Here is a 19,576-nt window from a genome sequence, read left to right as displayed (position 1 = left end):
GTTCGATACCCTACTTGCTCAGCTATACCACTAAAAGACAGGTTCACTGCCTTTGTGTGTTTAAATTACATCTTAAAAGTAGGACTAAAACCAATGCATTTTTATACACATCAAGTTTTTGGCGCCGTTGACGGGGAACGGTTCAAAAAGTAATTCTAATTTCAAGTATTCTCGATCCTTTGTATGAGATCTATCTTGCACAAAGTTACTGCTTTAGTAATTTAGTTATTAGGTTAAGTTTTAAGTGTTTCTGTTTTTAGAATTTTTGTTTAATTTATTTCTGTTTTAGCTCTGTACTCGCCGAGTGCAATCGAAGCTACTCGACGAGTCCATCGCTGAACGCATAGTTTCGTTTTTAGTTTATTTTTGTTCTTTTTACACGTGTTTTCTGTTTTGATTGCAGTATGTTTATGACCAGAGGAGGAGGTACACCTTTGATTCCACCACTTGAAGACCCGGAAGCAACTTTGAGGAAAAACAAACGCAAAACCGTAGGACAAACCGCAACATTGAAGAATTCGCCGTTGAAGAATCTCAAATATGTTTTTACTAAGAAAAAGGGCAAGAAAGTGCGAGAATCCAGCATCTCTTCAGTGGCGGACGAAGACCCGGAGAAGGAGGATATCGAGTACGAATCCGAAAAGGAAGAAAGCGAATTTGAAGAAGGAAGCGACATAGAGGGCAAACTAGCTAACATCATGGCCAACATCGATGAAGTTCACATGGGTGAATGGAAGAAAAGGATGCGTGACGACACCGGCCCAGGACTCGTGCAACCTGTGATTCCCACAACTGCCACCTTTGAACTTCAGGGCCACGTACTTGCTTAACTTAAGGAAATTCCATTCTTCGGGAAGGATCATGAAGACGCATACAAGCATCTTGACGAGGTCAATGACATAGCCGACTACTTCCATGTCCCTAATGTGGCTCGCGACACTGTTTTGCTTCATATGCTACCAGTCACATTCAAGGGAGCCGCGAAAGATTGGCTGAAATCACTCCCTCCAGGATCCATCACTACTTGGACTAAAATGAAAGAGGAATTTATAGACCAATTTTTCCCTCCCTCAAAGATAGCCAAATTGAAGAAAGCCATCGCCAATTTTGAACAACAAGCTGGAGAGTCACTTTTTGAAGCATGGGAAAGATACAAAGGCTTACTAAGGAACTGCCCACATCACGATCTAAACAGCCAACAAGAAGTCTCCATTTTCTATGATGGAGTAAATGTGACAACCAGGAAACTCCTTGATTCGCAAGGACCACTCACAAAGAAAGCACCCCCAGTGATAAAGGCCCTAATTGAAGAATTCTCTAAGCACTCTAGAGAATATCACAACCCAAGGAATGACAGAACTCGAGGTGTGGTGAACCCAATTACTGATGATATGGCAGCAATGAGGGAAAAATTGGAGAGCATGGACCGAAGAATGACTAAGATGGACTAATCCATCCATGCCATTAGAGTGGGATGTAAAAATTGTAGAGGGCATCACCTTACTAAAGACTGTGATCTTGATGAGAACGGGAACAAGAGAGCTCAAGTGTGTTATTCAAGCGGTGATAGATATGATGATAATTGGCGAAAAACCAAGCAAGAATGGCTACCATATGATGAGTACAAAAAGGTAAAGGAGGAAAAGTATAAGCAAAAAGAAGGAGGCTTTTACCAAAAGGAGGAACCGGTGCTAGAGAAGAAATCAGACTTGGAAGATATGTTTAGAAGATTTGTAGCCGCGTCCGAGAAAAGGCATAATGATACCAATGTTGAAATGAAGGAGCAACGAAATATGCTTAGAGAGCATCAAGCTATGATGATAGATCAACAAACTATGCTTAGGAATCAGCAAGCATTCATTCATAACATTGGAAAACAGCTAGGTCAGCTGGCACAACAAATCAACCAAACAGCACCGGGTGAACTTCCTAGCAATACCGAACAGAATCCAAGAATGGCACATGTGCAAGCAATAACAACAGATTCTGAGAAAATTTTCACTCCTCTGACCCGTATCCAGAAGGATCCCAAAAAGGTGCAAACAGAAGAGGCAAATAACTGGGAATCGAGTAAACCCGAATCGACTCGCCGAGTCACGAACAAGGATTCGACGAGTCCAAGACCTGATCACAAAAACAGCTTTCTTACCAACCCCCTTTGCCATTTCCGAGTCGAGCCATTCCTGGTGAGCAGATTCAAGAATATAGGAAGTTTATGGATCATATAAAGGCACTCCAAGTGAATATTCCATTAATTGAAACGATAGTTCAAACGCCAAAATATGCAAGTTTGCTTAAGAGCCTCTTTACAACTAGAAGAAATATGGAAGAAGTGGCTGAGATAGTGTTGAATGAGCTGCCAGAAAAGACGGGCGATCTGGGAAGCATCACCGTACCTTGTCAATTTGGGAACTTAATGACCACACGAGCGTTGACTGATTCAGGGGCAAGTATAAATATTATGCCATATTTTTTCTTCCAAAAACTAAACCTTCCGGTCCCGAAGCCTATTCAAATGAAAATCCATCTAGCCGAGGAAGAATTCGTGATCCCGAGTAATGATGAGGTAATGACTAAAAAGGCAATTGAGGAAGATAAAGGAGGAAGGGAAACGATGGGGCGTAAGGAGGAAGGAGTGAAAAAGAAGAAGCATGGTAGAGGGATAAAGCGTAAAGCTGAAGAAAATGCCACAAGGAAGAGAATGGAAGAATTGAAAAGGGCATATAAGAGAAGAATCCATATTTACAAAACAAAGTATAAAGTGCAAAAACTGAAGAAGGATATTCTATGGGAGGACAACGAAGAAACGTAAGAGCGGAAAGGAGTCCAGCTAAAGACTCCACAAAAAGAAGCGCTTCCGGGAGGCAACCCGACTTTAGAGTTTTCTTTCTTTTTACCTTTCTTTTTCATTTTACTTTCGTTTTTTTAGGATCTACTATTATCAATCTTCTTCTGTGATTAAAATTATTGCTTGAGGGAAAGCAATGTTCAAGTGTGGGGTTGGTGGCATAAAATTTAAGAACTCAAATTTTTATCAAACAGAACGAAAAAATCGTCGAGTCTATGTATCTACTCGGCGAGTCCATTTGAAAAATCCCAAAAGATCGCGGATTCGCGTATCTACTCGGTGAGTAGGAACATCTACTCGGCGAGTCCATGTATTTACCTAAAAAAATCATTTTTACGTTCTGTAAATTAGGGTTTTCACCCTAATTGGTAAAACACAATTACAAACGCAGCCACCATCCGCTCCACGAGCATCTCTCTCTCTAAAGCTTTCATCTCCATTTTTTTATTACTCCTTGCAATTCCGACCAAAAAGGTAACATTTTTCTACTTAATCTTGTTTAAGTTCACATCTTGGGAGGATTTATGGCCATAATTTGTGAAAACCCGGATTTTGGGGTTTACTCCAATCCTAGGGTTTTGATTTTTCGGACAAAGTAGGTTGTTATAGACAGAATTTCTTGCAAATTTATGCTTAATAGACATACCAAAACAAACCCCTGGCACTAATTTGTGTATTTGGACGGTTGATTTTGTCCGAATCGGAATGGCGACTCGCACAGTTCATGCGACTCGCCGAGTCGGTTCTTGTACTCGGCGAGTCCATGTTGCAGATACCCAAAATTTTTACATTGTTAATTTTTCTGTGTTTTGTTTGTTGTGTCCTAGGTTTTGTTTTGCAGAAAGCATGTCGAGGCGAGGTCAGAGCTCGAGAGGAGGTGGTCATGGGGACATCCCATGGCTAAACTTTCCACAAATCACTTCTAAATCATCACTAGCTCGTGCCAAAAACAAGCTGGAATCACTTAAACGGAAGGAGATATATGTTCCCAACGAGATAGACTGGCGGTGGATAGGTCAATCCGGTTTGGAGGAGGAATTGACTCCTTATTTGGTCAAGTCTTTTGTGAATGATGGGGTGCGATAATTTGTGATGGGTGGAGTCGATTGTTCAAGATTCAAGAACCCGTCTACCAATAACTATGCTGGGAATTCTTTTCTACCATCTCCTTCCGAGGTGGTAATGATTATTATAACCCGGGCATTATAACCATTTTTCTTAGAGGGGAGCCGCGCCAATGCAGCATAGCGGAGCTTGCATGGAGGCTAGGGATCTATGATCAAAATATGATCATGTCTGAAATTTTTGAGTCATTCCTGGAACACTGCCACAAGGACTTGCCCGAAGAGGTGGTTGCATCTACTTGGTGGAATACAATTGCTAACCGGGTCTACATTCCGTCTTCTGCTCAAGAGGGAAGCATCCGTTCCCCCATCCATCGCTTGATCCATCGTCTTATCGCAAGCACCATTAACATGTGAAAGGACGATGATAAGGTCCCCACTCTTGATATCTTCTACATGTGGAGCATCATTACCCCCGATGTTTTTTGCAATTTACCGTATTGTATGGCAAAATACTTAGCGGAGGGGGAGGTCAAGGAGAGGATTACTTCCAAAATCAATGGTGGCATGTTTTTTACAAAGTTGGCTAGGACGTATGGGATCTTGGACCAAGGGGTGGCAAGGGTGTTGACAATGATTCCTTCTCCTCCTTTTAGCACCACATTATTTAGGAGGGCAAGGATCATTGAGGATTATGGTGGGGGCATATTGGAATTCCAAATGTGGATGAGGCGTTGGTGCCCGAGGAGCCGGGAAGAAGGGTGAAGCAAATAAGGGATCATGTCCGAGAAGACCCACCGGTCATTCCGGTGGAAGAGGAGCTACCAATGGATTGGTATAATATGGAGATGAGAAGGTACCAAGATGATCTTGGGAGAAGCATGAATTACCACAATGAGTCATTTGTTTATTTGTTTGAACAAATGAATATTGCGCCAAGGCCCGGACCCGGAGATCCTTATGTTCCAAGTTGGGAAGAAACGATAAATCAAAGAAGGAATCAAGCCGGTAATAGCGGAGCGGGAGGAAATGAAGAAGATGATGAAGATTGATGTTTTGTGGTTTTTATTTGGTTGTTTGAAAACTTTTTTTTATTTGTTTTGTGTGTTTTGAACTTTTAGTACTAGGTTTAAGTAGGAGTTTGTTTATTGTTATCTATCACTTGTGGTTATGTTTATCGTTTTAGTTTGAAGCTAAGGATGCATGCAAGAGTCTAGATGTCAAAGCTAACCAAGAAAGAGTAGCTAGATGAGGATGAGGAAGTTTTGAGTTTAAGATCGAGTCCGTTAGTAAAGAGGGTTAAAGAGTGTTATTTATTGAAGAAAAAATAAGGGATGGATACTAAAATGTCATTGCCAAACACCTCAGAAACGGATTCAAAGCAGAAGATTTATTTTCCAATGAACGTTGTACTCGCCGAGTGCATACCTTGGACTCGACGAGTCCCTTTGCAATTCTGCGACTTTTCTGCTAGAAACACTTCTACTCGCCAAGTTGTCATATTTACTCGACGAGTCACTCAATATTCCATTCCCAAGGCCTACATTTTAACCACATTTGATATGGGCCTTACTCATATTCTTTAAAGATTAATTCCTGAAGATTTTCGAGATTATTTTCCTACATATTTGGAGCCGTACCACACAAGATTTGGCACCCAAGGCATGGATGAGTTGTTCCCATACCTAAAGTCAATTGAAGATGGAGCTTTTCATGAAGAAATATCGACCTCGTTACTACTATCCTAGGGGAGTTTGTTCCAATTCTCTCTTTATTTTGTCATTTTTATTGCATAATATACAATGGGCACATTGCATAAATTAAGTGTGCGGTAGGGGGTTGATTATATTAGTTACATTAGAATCCTAATTTAGGTATAATTTTGAAATTTTTGCATTAAAAATTACTAGAATTAATTTAGAAAATTTTGGTAAAAACAATTAGGATTCCATGCTAGTGTTATGTTTGATGATTGCATGAAGACCCAAATGTTTAGTTGAGCCAATATACGTTCTAGTGCATTTGTGGCCTCCTTTATTCTAGTGAAATCATGAGACAAAAACACAACCTTGCTTAGTTTGAGGGATGCAATATGTTTAGCATCGTGTACTTGAAATGTATCCAGGAAAACTAATATATTTAACCAATAAAAGTTGAAGTTGAGCGCCCCTGGTTAAGCATGTAGTATTTGAGTGAAAAAAAAGTGAGTTACATGTGACAAAAAAGAGAGAGAATTGCAAGAAAAGTTGTAAGAATTTTGGAGTAGATAAAATAAAGATCAAAAGATCAAAATCAAAAAGTGAAGATACCAAAAATCATAAAGGTGGTGAATTCAAAGAAATCGAAGATCAAATATCAAAGAAGTGAAGAATTCCAAATAAGCTCTATAGTGGTATCAAAAAGTTGTAATTGTCTAGATTATGTATGCTTGGGTTGCTCAACCAAAAATACCTTGAGGATAGGAAGTTTTCTGCAGATGGATTCGGAAGGATGCATAAAATGAGCATTGTTCAAAAGAAGTGGGTGAATGTTTATGAGGATTGTAAGTATTTAGAATTGAGGGGGGTCCTTAGGAAAAATTTGTAGACACAAATGCATGCGTTGCGGTCTTGGCATAATGGCTAGGTTCAATTGGGATTGTCTTATATGATATTAGTGTGCTAAAATTCAGTTTTGCTTGGGGGCAAGCAAAAGTCAAGTGTGGGGTATTTTGATATGTGCATATTTAGCTATGTATTTAGTATAGATTTTTGTTATTTATTGGCTAATTTATTGCAATTTATGGACAAAAGGTACTTAATTGTGTTTAAATTGTATTTTCAGTCCAAAAGATATGCTCGGAAGCAAAAGGAAGCAGGAGATGCGATCGGAAGCTCGGAAACTGAAGAAAGAAGGAAAAGAACCAAATCCTGAAGGACTCGGCGAGTCTGAACGCCTACTCGACGAGTACCCACGAATGTTTGCGAAGCAAAACACAAAGTCCTTGCCGTACACGGACTCTACAGAGGGGACTCGGCGAGTCGGTTACCTACTCGACGAGTAGACCCTGTTTTCTAAAATCTATAAATATAAGTCACATTCCTGAATTGAGTCTCCCTGGAATCTTTGGGGAATTACTTGACGACCAAGAAGGCATTTGGAGCTCTGGAAATCGTGAGAGAAACCCTAATCTTCAATTCTAAGGAGATTCAAGGCAACATAAGTTTATTTTTCACTTTATTCTTGAATTAAACTGTGGTTGAATTGTTACATTTCGTTTTTGGATTACTATCTACTGTAATTATGAGCTAAATCTTATAGTTTCTGTTTAGGGTAGATAAGTTTATAACTATGGATTGATTTATGGTTGGATTAATTGTTTATTGGTGAATTTTTTTAAATTAAGCTTGTTAAAGAATTATATGCATTAACCATAACTATTTTCAGTTAATTGACAAGTAATTAAGCTGCATGAACATCTCTTAATTGCTTACCTCATGTGATTTATGTGAAAACATTGTTATGTGCCTAGGAATAGTGAATGTGAAACTAGGGTTAACTAGAAAATGGGTAAATTAATGTGTGAGCTTGTGTGATAAACCATCAACAAGAGGTTAATTGAATTATTAATTTGATTAGCTAATTACAAGTCTTATTTAATCCGAATAATTAAACTAGGAAATTTATTAGTTTAATCACTTGATCACTGCTCAAGTTAATTTGTTTCCTAAGGATTGGTAATAGCGAATGTGAATCTAATCACCTTTGTCGGTAACCAATAACAATTAATCCATTGCACTTGTCATAAATCAACCATAGGAGTAAATGAAATGAACCTAAACATAAACCTTTTTTATTATTAAATTTAGTTAGTTTTTACTTGTTTTCAGCTAATTAATTACTTAATCTGCGTGTTAGTTAGTGTGTTAAAGTTTCTAGTCTTGTAAAACTAGATAAAAACCTTTTACTTTTATTATTTGGTTAGTTAATTCCAATTATTAGTTTAATTTCCGTTCCTCGAGTTCGATACCCTACTTGCTCAACTATACCACTAAAAGACAGGTTCACTGCCTTTGTGTGTTTAAATTACATCTTAAAAGTATGACTAAAACCAGTGCATTTTTATACACATCAAGCTTTTTGCAAGGAATCATCCAAATATAGGGAGTATGAATTTTGATGTGATATTTACTTGGGAATCCGTTGGTTAATTGCATGGGGAAGTGGGGAAAAGTGTCTGATCAACAAAGTCAACACTCCTATCCTTATCTTATTCACATCTTATGATTTAAAATAATATCTTCAGAAATCTTAAATATTATTTTAAATGATCAAATTTGGCTTAAAATGGGGGTTTAAGGGGTCTAAGTTACGAAAAATACGAGTTTGGTGGGATTCCCGACATCAAAATACCTTAAAATGATGAAATGGTCCGAAATGGTCCAAAATCCGGAGTCAAATGGTGAATTCCGGAGTCAAACCAGGAGTTCCGAAGCTCTTCTCAGATTCCGGAGTGGGTTCAAGAGGTTCCGGAGTCAAACCTCAAATTCTGGAGTGGGTTCAAGAGGTTCCGGAGTCAAACCTCAAATTCTGGAGTGCCTTCTTCTAAGGTGCGAAGGGTTCCGGTGCGAGATGGCTCGGTGGCTGATCCTTCCGGAGTGATGCGAGACCTTCCGAAGTTAGCAGTTCTGGATCAGCAGGTCGTCCGGAGCGAGATTGTCCGGGTGAAGGGATTCCGAAGCCAAATCCGAAGGTTCCGAAGTGGGAGGGTCCGAAGTGCGAAGCTGTCCGGTGCGGTTAGGAGGTTCCGAACTGGACTTGCTCCTTAAGGTTTTCTCCTTTCATTTTGAGATGGTTTTGACTAAGGAAACTACATTGGAGGGTTAGGGAGAGATTTGAGGTACATAGAGAGATTTGGGAGAGATTTGAGAAACATGGAGATATTTGGGAGAGATTTGAGATACATAGAGAGATTTGGGAGAGACTTGAGATACATAGAGAGATTTGGGAGAGATTTGAGATACATGGAGAGATTTGGGAGAGAATTGAGATACATATATGTTTTGTATTATAACAATACATGGGTCATTAGGAATCATAATGTAAACCTTAACGTTTCAGCACAAGTCTTACAATGGTTGATGTTCACATGAGGACGGAATTTACTAGCCAAAAATGCTAGTTGTTACATCAGCCCTCAATTTCGACTCCTACAGAAGCTTAAGGGGACCCTAATGGTCCATAAAATGCTTTCTTTAATGACATTCATGCACCATACATGTCCCTTTACCATTTTAGATTAAAAGTGCAAATATGGTCTAAAGTTCTCATGCAATCTCTAATACTCCACCAAATCCCAGATCTGGGTGATATAAGACTCAAAAGACCATTTGAATCCTTAAAGTTGCTAACTTTATGTATCTCCTTCACTCCAACAAGTTAGAACATAAGGAAATGGGACCAAAAACTTAGATCTAACCATGAAATGAAATAAAGCTTGAGTCTTGATAGTGACAATGGTCCAAACAAAGGAAAAGCTGATGACAATGGTATTTCCTTGCAACTTCCTTCGCAATGGTGCTTCTTCTTCTTCTTTATTCTCCTTCACACAAGCAAAACACCAACGATCTCAAGAAGGGGCGAATTTAGGGATTTTAGAGGGCTTAGAGGGTGAAAGAGGCTGAGGGTGCACAACCCTAGCCTCTCATTTCTTTAAATACCGAAATATTAGGGTTTGAGTCATTAAGTCGTCCTCACGTCGTGAGAACTAATGTCTCACGCCGTGAGAGTCAAAAGAATGCGGTCAACTGGTCACCTACTACCCATGACATGACCATCATTACTCACGTCGTGAGTCCTTACAAAAGCTATAATATTCAAGGAAATTATGTACCTCAAAGATCTCGATGTTATAATTCTCCCCCACTTAAGTCAGACTTCGTCCTCAAAGTCCGCTGTTGTGAACAACTCTAGGTAATGCTCCCACATCTCTGACTCGGGCTCCCATGTACATTCGGAACCCTTCCGATGTGAACCATCCATAAAAATCACAAAAAAAATTAAACTTTTAAATTGAACAACCTATAGTAAAAATGTTTAAAAGTCATTGTTTCCAAATTGTTTATCCATATCAAAGTATCCCAAAATCACAAAGCCATAAAACAGAGGATGTGTACGGTCAAGACTTCGCCTTCCCGCGGTCATCATAAGTACCTGAATCAGCAAACTAAAAACCATAAGCCAAAGCTTAGTGAGTTCACTGGTTGGATTACCTCCGGCCCACAACCTTACGGTTGGAATGCCCTGCCCCACAACCTTGCGATTGGAATGCCCAATACATAACGGGTCTACAACCTTAGGGGTTGGATTACCCCCGGCCCACAACCTTTCGGTTGGAATGCCCCGGTTTCTTGATTTACATCACAAAGTAGTACAGTCTCAACCCCACCATACCATGTTGACATGTACATAACAAATAAGATGGATCTCATAAAAGATAATCATATAATCATATAACAGGTTGTCAGGCATAACTAGATATACCACTAAATGCTAACATCCTATATACTAGGATACCGAGCTAACAGTTCTCTATCACATAATCATATACTATCATATCACAGGATATCTAATCCAAAGGGCTGGCCTTGGTGCCTTCGACCCGTAATTACAGTGAGGAAATCTCACATCTCAATCTAAACAATAGCTGATGAGGTCCCGACTCCGAATCTCAGCTATCTAACCGTCACCTATCCATCCAAATGATCAATTCTTAAACACGATCCGAAATACCCAAAATACCCCTAGGTCAAACTTGATCAAAGTCATGGTCAAAGTCAAAGTCAAGAAAGTCAATCCATACCGATTACGCCCCGCGTACTCGGCTCGTACGCCCTGCGTACTCGCGATCCAGATCCGGTCTCCCTCACATGTACAACAAGCTACGCCCAGCGTACACAATGACTTAACAACTTCATTTTGAGGGCTTAATTCCTTAAGTCACTACGTCAAACTTTTAGTCTTAGCCCCAAATGGCATCCCAAACCATAAAGTTTCCAACTTTATGGTTCTAAATGTCTAGATCAGCGGGTGACTCGCGAAATCCTCTCCCTATTGCACAAGCATAAAACCCTAATTAGAAATTAGGTTACATTCCAACCCGAAAGTCCAAAACCCTAATTCTTGACTTAAGGAAAAATGGCTCCTTTGCCTTTTCCTAATTGGGCCTCCTTTCCTCGAAGGCCCAAATCCATAAAAACCCAAAAAGGCATCCAAGCCCACTATAGGGCCTGTAAGGCCCAATATGGCCCAAGAACCCCAAATCTGGCCTTAGGCCAAAAATGAATTGCTATGATCAGGTGGGCCCAAAGCCCAACTTACTCAAGTCCAAAGCCCAACACCAAAAAGCCAAAAAAATCTCCTAACCCTACTGACTGCGTACACGTGACGTACTTGGCTTATACGCCTAGCGTACGCTGGGGTTGACCAGGAATCGGGATGTTGACCCAATATGTGTAGCGTACACTGGAGTACGCATGGCGTACTGGTCTGCCAACCCAAACCCCCTTCTACCTATTAATCCATTAAGACCTAACGTCCAAAACTTATATTCAAACCCAAAATAACGTCTTAAGCCATAAAGTTGCAAACTTTTTGCTTTTGCATGCAAGGATGGGGCTCAAATCATGAATTAAGTCCATAAGCACACTTGGATGGTAACTAACACTTGCATGGTTGAAGCTTAACCATCAAGATATGATTTTTGATGGCTCAAAACACCTCCAAGTGTCCAAAAGGACAACTCAAATGGCCTGGAGTTGCTTTTACTCCAAGAAGCCAAACCATAGGACCAAAAGATGCCATTTTCTACCCTAAACCTAAATCTAAGCTTGGAATGATCAAGGTTCGGACTTTTTACCTTCAATAGACTAGAAATGGTGCACAAGCTCTGGGTCTACAAGCCCCTTCTTCTTCCTTGCTTCTTCTCAAACTTCCTTCTCCTTCAAAACCACTAAAGAATACCACAATCACTGAAGGAAGCTCACAAACACACTCAAAAGGCTTAGGGTTTGAGATTTGCACTGAGAGGGACAATGGAGGATGAAAGGGTAAAGGACATGAGGGACTTAAGAACTTTAAATAGGGTGCAAACCCTAATTTTTAGGGTTTGCCCCTGGCTTGGTTACGCCCAGCATACACCAGGGATCCCCCTCGATGATGTGCATGCATCGAGTACGCCGAGTGTAACTTATGTACGCCCAACGTACTCACCAACCCTCCACCACTTATCTTGATTAATAAAAGAATAAGTCGATAAATTCATATGTGGCAACTCGGGCGCTACATCTAGAAGCATATCACATAAATATTGGAACTTGAAGACTCATAATGGTCCAAAATCTGAGCTAGAATATATAGGAGGAGCTTGTTTGCTGGATCTACACTCAATGGACACCTTCTTCTCCTTCAAGGCACCAAAATCACCATAAAAGCGTCAAAAACTCAGCAATGGAGGCTAGGATTTATTTGGAGTGAAAGGGAGGTGATGGAGGTTGAGGCTGTGTAAACCCTAGCCATCACATCCCTTACATAGGGCTTAAGGTCTGGAAAATTAAGGTTTTGCATTCAGGTAGCTGCCACGTCGTGGCCAATATTTTGCCACGTCGTGACACACAATAGAAATGCATGTTTCATCTGGTGCTTCCACATCGTGGTACTATCATCACCACGTCATATCCATCACAAAAATCTTATATTTTCAGCTTTAAATGCCTACAACCACAAAAGTAATTATACCTGGAACTTGGTGTTACAATTTCAGAATCGATATCCATTCTCACAAATGAGTTAATTAGAATTGAAATCTGCTCTCTAATAGATTTAATCAAACACCTTAACGGAGATTGAGCGAATATATGGAGATACACAACGCTTGCATCGGATTCACGTAGAATATACCAACCATATACAGATCCCTTAGGATCTAAGAAGTTCTCCAACAATTTTGCAAGACAAACATAACACTTGCGGTAATGAAGAACTTTAATCAAACAAGACCGATCAGAAGAAGATCAAGTCAATAAGACGAGAAAATCTCAATAAGTGTTGATCAACAAGAAACAGCACTGAAACCCTAGACTTGACACAATCGGTGTCAAATCTACAAGGTTTACAGTAGAAGTAACAAAAAATGAAAACGGAAACAGAAAGGGGCTACGAATGCTAATTTTTTACGAATAAACTTTACAGAACGTTGTAGACCAACAATCGAAACAACCTATCGCTCTAATACCATGTAATAATACTAGAAACTCAACGATTTTCCAACATAATTAGTTTATTCACTATAAATCAGATCGCTTGTACATCAAAACAATTACAAAGAAAAATCTCACTACAAAAAGTCTTAGTCTCTCATACATAGATGATCTCTCATAAATAGATGATTGTTTGTGCAGAAAAAACATGAACCCTAATATGCAAAAAAAAACTCTAAACTGAGAACAAATGAGAGACTTTCTATGAGTGTAAGTGTGTGAATGAATAACAACTTATGAATCGGTTGTATCAACACAATAAATAGCTGGGTTATGAGCTTAGAATGATCCCTTGGATCGACAAATCCTCCTCTCACACCAAACCTGCAATACTTTTAACGAATCTAACCCAACATTTTATAAGAAGTAGCAAAATATACCCAATGCAGAATAATGTTAACTTTGAATATAAAAACATTATATTTTTAACATATTTCCACCTCTATTAATTGGAACCAAACTTATTTATATATAATTTTATTAAATTGGATTATCTGTTATAATATTAAATTGGGTTAACATATGATTTTAGGAAGAAAAAAAAACATAATTGTATCGAAAGTCTTGCAAACGGAAATTGTTGAATGTAAGAGCCTTACCATTTTTATTTTATAATAATTAAATTATTGCAATGATCAGTTAACCAACATGCAATCAATTCACCCAATCTCTATTTTGAGTAAGGACATCACATTTTTAGTGTTTTGCTTGGTTGCTACTTGCTAATATCCTTCACGTAATTAGTTGTAGTATTCGTGGCAAACTGGAAAAAGTCGTTGAAAAATATGATCGTTTTCATTCTTCTACGGACGAGCATGATACCAAATCGGTATCAAATTAGTACCGATCCAAAAATACCGAGTACCAAAATGGGACGGGTATCAAACATTCAAACCAAACAAATATTGTCCGGAGTTGTACTGGTTTTCTTACTTGCATCACTACCAATATTATCAAATCCCAAATTTCATGATTTTAAAGTTCTTTTAGACATGATTTAGTGAGAATTTGAGCATATATATATATATATATATATATATATATATATATATATATATATATATATATATATATATATATATATATATAAAAACAACTAGTATTAAGTCATACCGTGCGTTGCGGCGGAGAATTCGTTTGTAATTAATAAAAACGAAAACTATAAAAAAGGGACCAAAACGAAACTTTGATGCTCTAGATAACTCCTTTATAATTCTGATTTACAAATGTCAACAATACACATATTGCACAACGAGGATTAGACCATATCAAATTGACCACAAAAATATTAAAAATAAGTTTTAATTCAAGCAAATATGTATGGAAGAGATGTACGGAAATAAAACTTGAAAGTATATCTTAACATAAATAATAAAAACGAAAATTAAAAAGAATTTATGTAATAGATGAAAACCTAATTTTAATTGCGAGGTAACTCTTTTATACTTTATATATAGAATGTGATTTAAAATTTTAACAATCAACATAATATTATGGTTATAATTATATCATATCAAGTTGACTATAAAAATATTAAAATAAAAATTTTGATCAAAAGAATTATATTTGGAAAAGAGGTATGAAAATAAGACTTGAAAATGCATCTTAAGAAATTAATAGAAACAAAAATTAGATAAATAATAAAAATGTAACTTTAAAATATAATAAGGGATTTAAATTGTAACTTATAAAATATCAACTTTGAAATTAAAGGATAAAACTGTTAGATAAAAATAAAGGAGAAAACTATAAATTTGAAAATTTGCTAGGGTCCTATTTCCATTTACAAGCAAGAAATCAAAGCAATCAAGCAACCAAAGTCTGAACCAAATAATGGCTACGATATGAATTTTAAAAAATAACAATTGCGTGCTAGAGAAAAAATAGTCCCAAAGAATTTGACACGAACATTAGAAAAAACGAATGACCAAAATGGAACACTTTAAACTAGTATGGAAAACTTTGGGTGATGTTTGATTGAGTTATTATAAGGAAGTTTTTAGAAACAAGCGTTGAAAAAAGGAAGATTTTCACGACCGAAGCAAAGTAAATATAATGATTATTTATGTTTTTTTAAGTTTTCGGATAAACAATTATTTACACAAAGTTGTACATAGTTTTACCTTCAAAATTTTCTATCTTTTTTTTAACGGCAAACTAACTAATCTACTCCTAAATAACCACCTATGTCTCTTCCGAGACTTGAACCCCTGACCTCTCATATGAGAGGGTCACTCCATACCGCTAGGCCATTGGTCTTTGGTAAAAAAGTTGGTCTATGTAACTATGTTTTTCTTCAAGGTATAATTTTTGTTGGGTTGTGTATTCATAAAGTGTGTTAAAAAACAAAGTTATGTCACGTGGATCGGGAACAAGAGTTTTTGTGCTAGTTTATTTTAGTTAATTTTTTAGTCTATTTTCGTTGTTTTAGTTTAAAAGTTTGCTGTAGTAGTTACAAGTTGCTTCTAGTTTTGGTTTAACTTTGTAGTATATTGTGATCATATTGTATTCTTATGTTAGTAATTCATTAAAGTTCCCTTCACTTTTTTGTCTAAATTCTTTGTCATCTACTCTTATCTCGTTCGTTCTAAATATTTCTTCTTGTTTGAGGACAAGGAAATTTTAAAGCTTTGAGATTTGTTAGATGTATTTTAATGCTTTTTTGGGACATCTATTCCATGCATTTACATCATACTTTGACTTTAAGTCTCATGTGTTTTGCATATTTCAAGACTTGTAAGTTATTCTTATGGAACTTGTAAGTTGTTTTTATGGAACCTGTTGATTTTCACGCTTTTGGATGGTTTTCAGGTAGTTTAAAGCTTGAAACACTATTAGGATGTTGTTGTCCAAATTTCACGAAGAATAAAAATGAATTGGAAAAGTCGAAAAAAAGTCAAAATTCGAACAATTATAGAAGATTGTATGGTCAAATCCATGAAAATCATGCTTCGGAAAAAATGGGTTGACTCCGTCAAGTTGAGGTCAAAATGATTAAAAAGTCAACAAAAATAAAAAAGTTGAAAATTGCATTTATTGTCTCTAAGGTGCTGTTTGTTTTTCTGAAGTCAAAACGTCTGCAGTCTGCGGACCACATCTGCAAGCCTCTGCAGCAGAAGAGGTGGACCAAACGTCTGCAGTCTGCAATAAGAAGACTGTTTGTTTTTTAACATCTGCAGGCTGCTGAAATAAACTGAATTTTAAATAAAATTATTTTACAAACTTAAAATGATTTTTCAACACCAAAATTTTAATAATAATAGTCTTATAACATTGAAAATAAAATTCATGCAACTAAATTAGTCATACAATAAAAAAATTTGTTTTACAATAACAATTTCATTTAAAACAATTCAATCTATATTGTGCATCAACTGATCAGCAATTTCATCCCGTAACTGAGTCATATATTCACGGTCTGCTGTAGTACCATGTGTTGGAATCCCGTCTTCATCATCATCAATGGCCACATTGTTATTTCGAAATGGAACATTGGGTTCATCGTATCGTGCGAAATACTCATCACTCAGTCCTTCTCTCCTTATATAATTATGAAGCGGGAAACATGCCATGGCAATGTTTCTTTGTGTCACAAACGGGAATGGTGCCATCCTCTTCAATATAGGGAAGCGTGCTTTCAAAACACCAAAAGCACGCTCAATGACATTCCGAAGTTTTGCATGTCCATGGTTAAATTTTTCTTTATTGGTCAATGCACGTCTTTGACGAAAATCTCCAAGCCAATACCTCACATTACGATAAGGGGCCATAAATCCTCGAGTGTGTGCATACGCGGCATCACAAAGATAATATTTGTCTGAAAAAAATGCAAAACACTAATCAATTTTCAAATTAAGATAAAAATATTTAAAAAAAACAAAAACTTACCTGGTGGTGGAAACGGGAATGATGCTTGTGGATCGGCTACTGCTTCTGATAATATTCTAGAGTCATGCGCTACCCCTTCCCACCCGGCCACAACAAATGTAAAAATCATATTGAAGTCACAAATTGCCAATATGTTTTGGTAGCAATCTCCCTTTCCCCTACTTCTATATAAGTCTTGTTTCTTAGCAGGGACAACAACATGTATCAAAGTGCCATCAAGTGCACCAACCGCTCCTTTGAAAACCCTTCGTAGCCTCCTATTATGTCCTGGAATGTTTGGATTCGGATTAAAAGAAGTTGGTACTATAACCAATATAACATAGACAAATTTGATTTCATAAGGTATTACATATCATACACATTCCAACAAAAAAAATAACGATTTGAGACAATAAAGAGTATTTACAAAACCAAATAACAATAAACAGTCAACAAGTAACATCATTATTTCACAGCATTATTTCAAGAAAAAGCTTGAATTCAGCACATTCTAGGCAAATTATATCATCCACAAATCGAAAAGGGTTACCTATTTAGGGAATTGAAAGGGTAAATTTGTAATTTTGTTTTATTTTCAATCATAATAATGTGTAATTTTGTTTTATTTTCATAGCATTATTTCAATAAAATATTACATTAACACACACGGGCAAATTTGTAATTTTGTTTTATTTTCATTCATAATAATGTGAAATTTTTTATTTAATTATAAATAACCTGAATTAGAGTGTTTTAATTCAAAGTTTTCTAAAAAACTTTATAAATCAAAATCATTAGTACCAACACACATCCAAACATCTCATGAGTTTTCCATTTTACTTCTATCAAATAAACAAAACTTATGACTCGTTTTGATGCTTTCTATCATATACATATACACAATCAACAATCATATACATATACACTATCATATACATATACACAATCAACAATCATATACATATACACAATCAACAATCATATACACATACACAATCAACAAAAGAATATGTTATCTTTTGCTTGGCAGTTATGTATATTGGCTTCCAATCAAAGAAAATTATAAATCCAATTTGTTTACAGATCCAATTTGTTTACAGGTAAGATTTTCAATTTGCTGGAAATTTGTTTACAGGTAGTATTTTCAATTTTAGCAAGATTATATGATAAATTATACACCTCCAAGATTTTCGGGGAAACAAGGATGTGAATCAAACAAGAAATTGAACAAGGATGTGAATCAAACAAGAAATTGGACTGAAATTGAAATCGACAGAGAGAGGAGGTGACGACAAACCTGATTGCTCGCTGATCGCTCGCTTTTCGCTTGCTATTCGCTCGCTGCAATCGAAGGTTGTTGTTCGCTCGTTGGTCGCTGAAATTGAAATCGCCTGGACGCCTGCGATCGGAGAGGAGGGCGGCGACGGGCGGTGCTGATCGGAGGTGACGGTCGATGAAGGTTGCTGGAGTGAAGATGGAGTTGTCGAAGGTTCTGTCTACGAAGATGGGAGGTTTGGACGAATGGAGGCGGAAACAAAAAGAAACGTGTTTTTTTAGGTCAAAGGCATTCGCAGACTTTAGAAGAGGTTGTCCCATATCTGTGTGGTGAAGACCTCGCGCAGACGTTTTTATGTCTGCGCACTTCAGAAAAACAAACGGACTGCAAACCTTTATGTCTGCGCGTGGTCTGCGCCTCGCATACAGAAGAGGCCGCGCAGATCTGCAGAGAAAAAACAAACACCCTCTAAGTGAATTAACTTAACCGAATCACTCTCATGGGAAATTTTGACATGATTGATTCAAGCATCAATTGTACCCCACACTTCCTAAAACCTCTATATACATTGTACACAACACTGGATTGAAGAACACGTTTTGGTGCCGCTATTATGTATTTTTGTCATTTGATTTATAAAAACCTTTATCAATTACATATTTTGAACTTGTGTTTTCATTTCAACCATGAACGACTAAAAACCCTTTTTTCAGGTTCTGGTTTGTTATTCCACTATGTATAATTGATTTTATCGGGTTGATGTTTTAGACTTGAGTTTTACCAAGTGATTTATGTTTTGGTTTAATAAAGTTCTTGAATTTTGTAACATTATGTTTATTTAATAAATAAATAGATAAAATTTGATGAACGAATAGTCGCAATAAATTCATATTATTTAGGGGATTATTGGTTTTGGGGAGTCGAATTTTATAAATTGGATTATTCGAGGGTTAAAGTGTAAGTTCAGGACTTGTCTCACAAAGGATTTTAGAAGTCAAGGGGGTGTTTGGTATTATTGGGATGTATTATGTAAGGATTTTAGTAGGCAGGGGCTGATTGGTAACATTTTGGGCTAATTAGTAAAGGTTTTCAGGGGCAGGGTTTAAATGGTAAATATTGGATTAAGTTTGAAAGAAAATGTTATGGGGAGGGACTATTCTTGTCATTATGGCAAACTTTAAGATGGATTCAGGTATTTAAAGGTTGTGTAACCCTAACCCTAGCT

The 19,576-nt window shown here is 37.1% G+C and overlaps 1 non-coding gene across 1 annotated transcript; it reads right to left on the bottom strand.

The window, feature by feature from the left end:
* Positions 1–1,082: 1,082 nt before the first annotated feature.
* Positions 1,083–1,189, bottom strand: LOC145141694 (small nucleolar RNA R71). The gene has a single exon (XR_013722888.1). It is a non-coding gene; the product is annotated as a small nucleolar RNA R71 (small nucleolar RNA).
* Positions 1,190–19,576: the final 18,387 nt, after the last annotated feature.

The sequence above is a fragment of the Lactuca virosa genome, chromosome 9 (assembly GCF_052849685.1).
Source record: "Lactuca virosa cultivar CGN04683 chromosome 9, Lactuca_virosa_CGN04683_v6, whole genome shotgun sequence".
NCBI lineage: Eukaryota > Viridiplantae > Streptophyta > Magnoliopsida > Asterales > Asteraceae > Lactuca > Lactuca virosa.
Note: the sequence above shows the minus strand (reverse complement) of the source record. Positions and strands in the feature narration are given on the sequence as shown.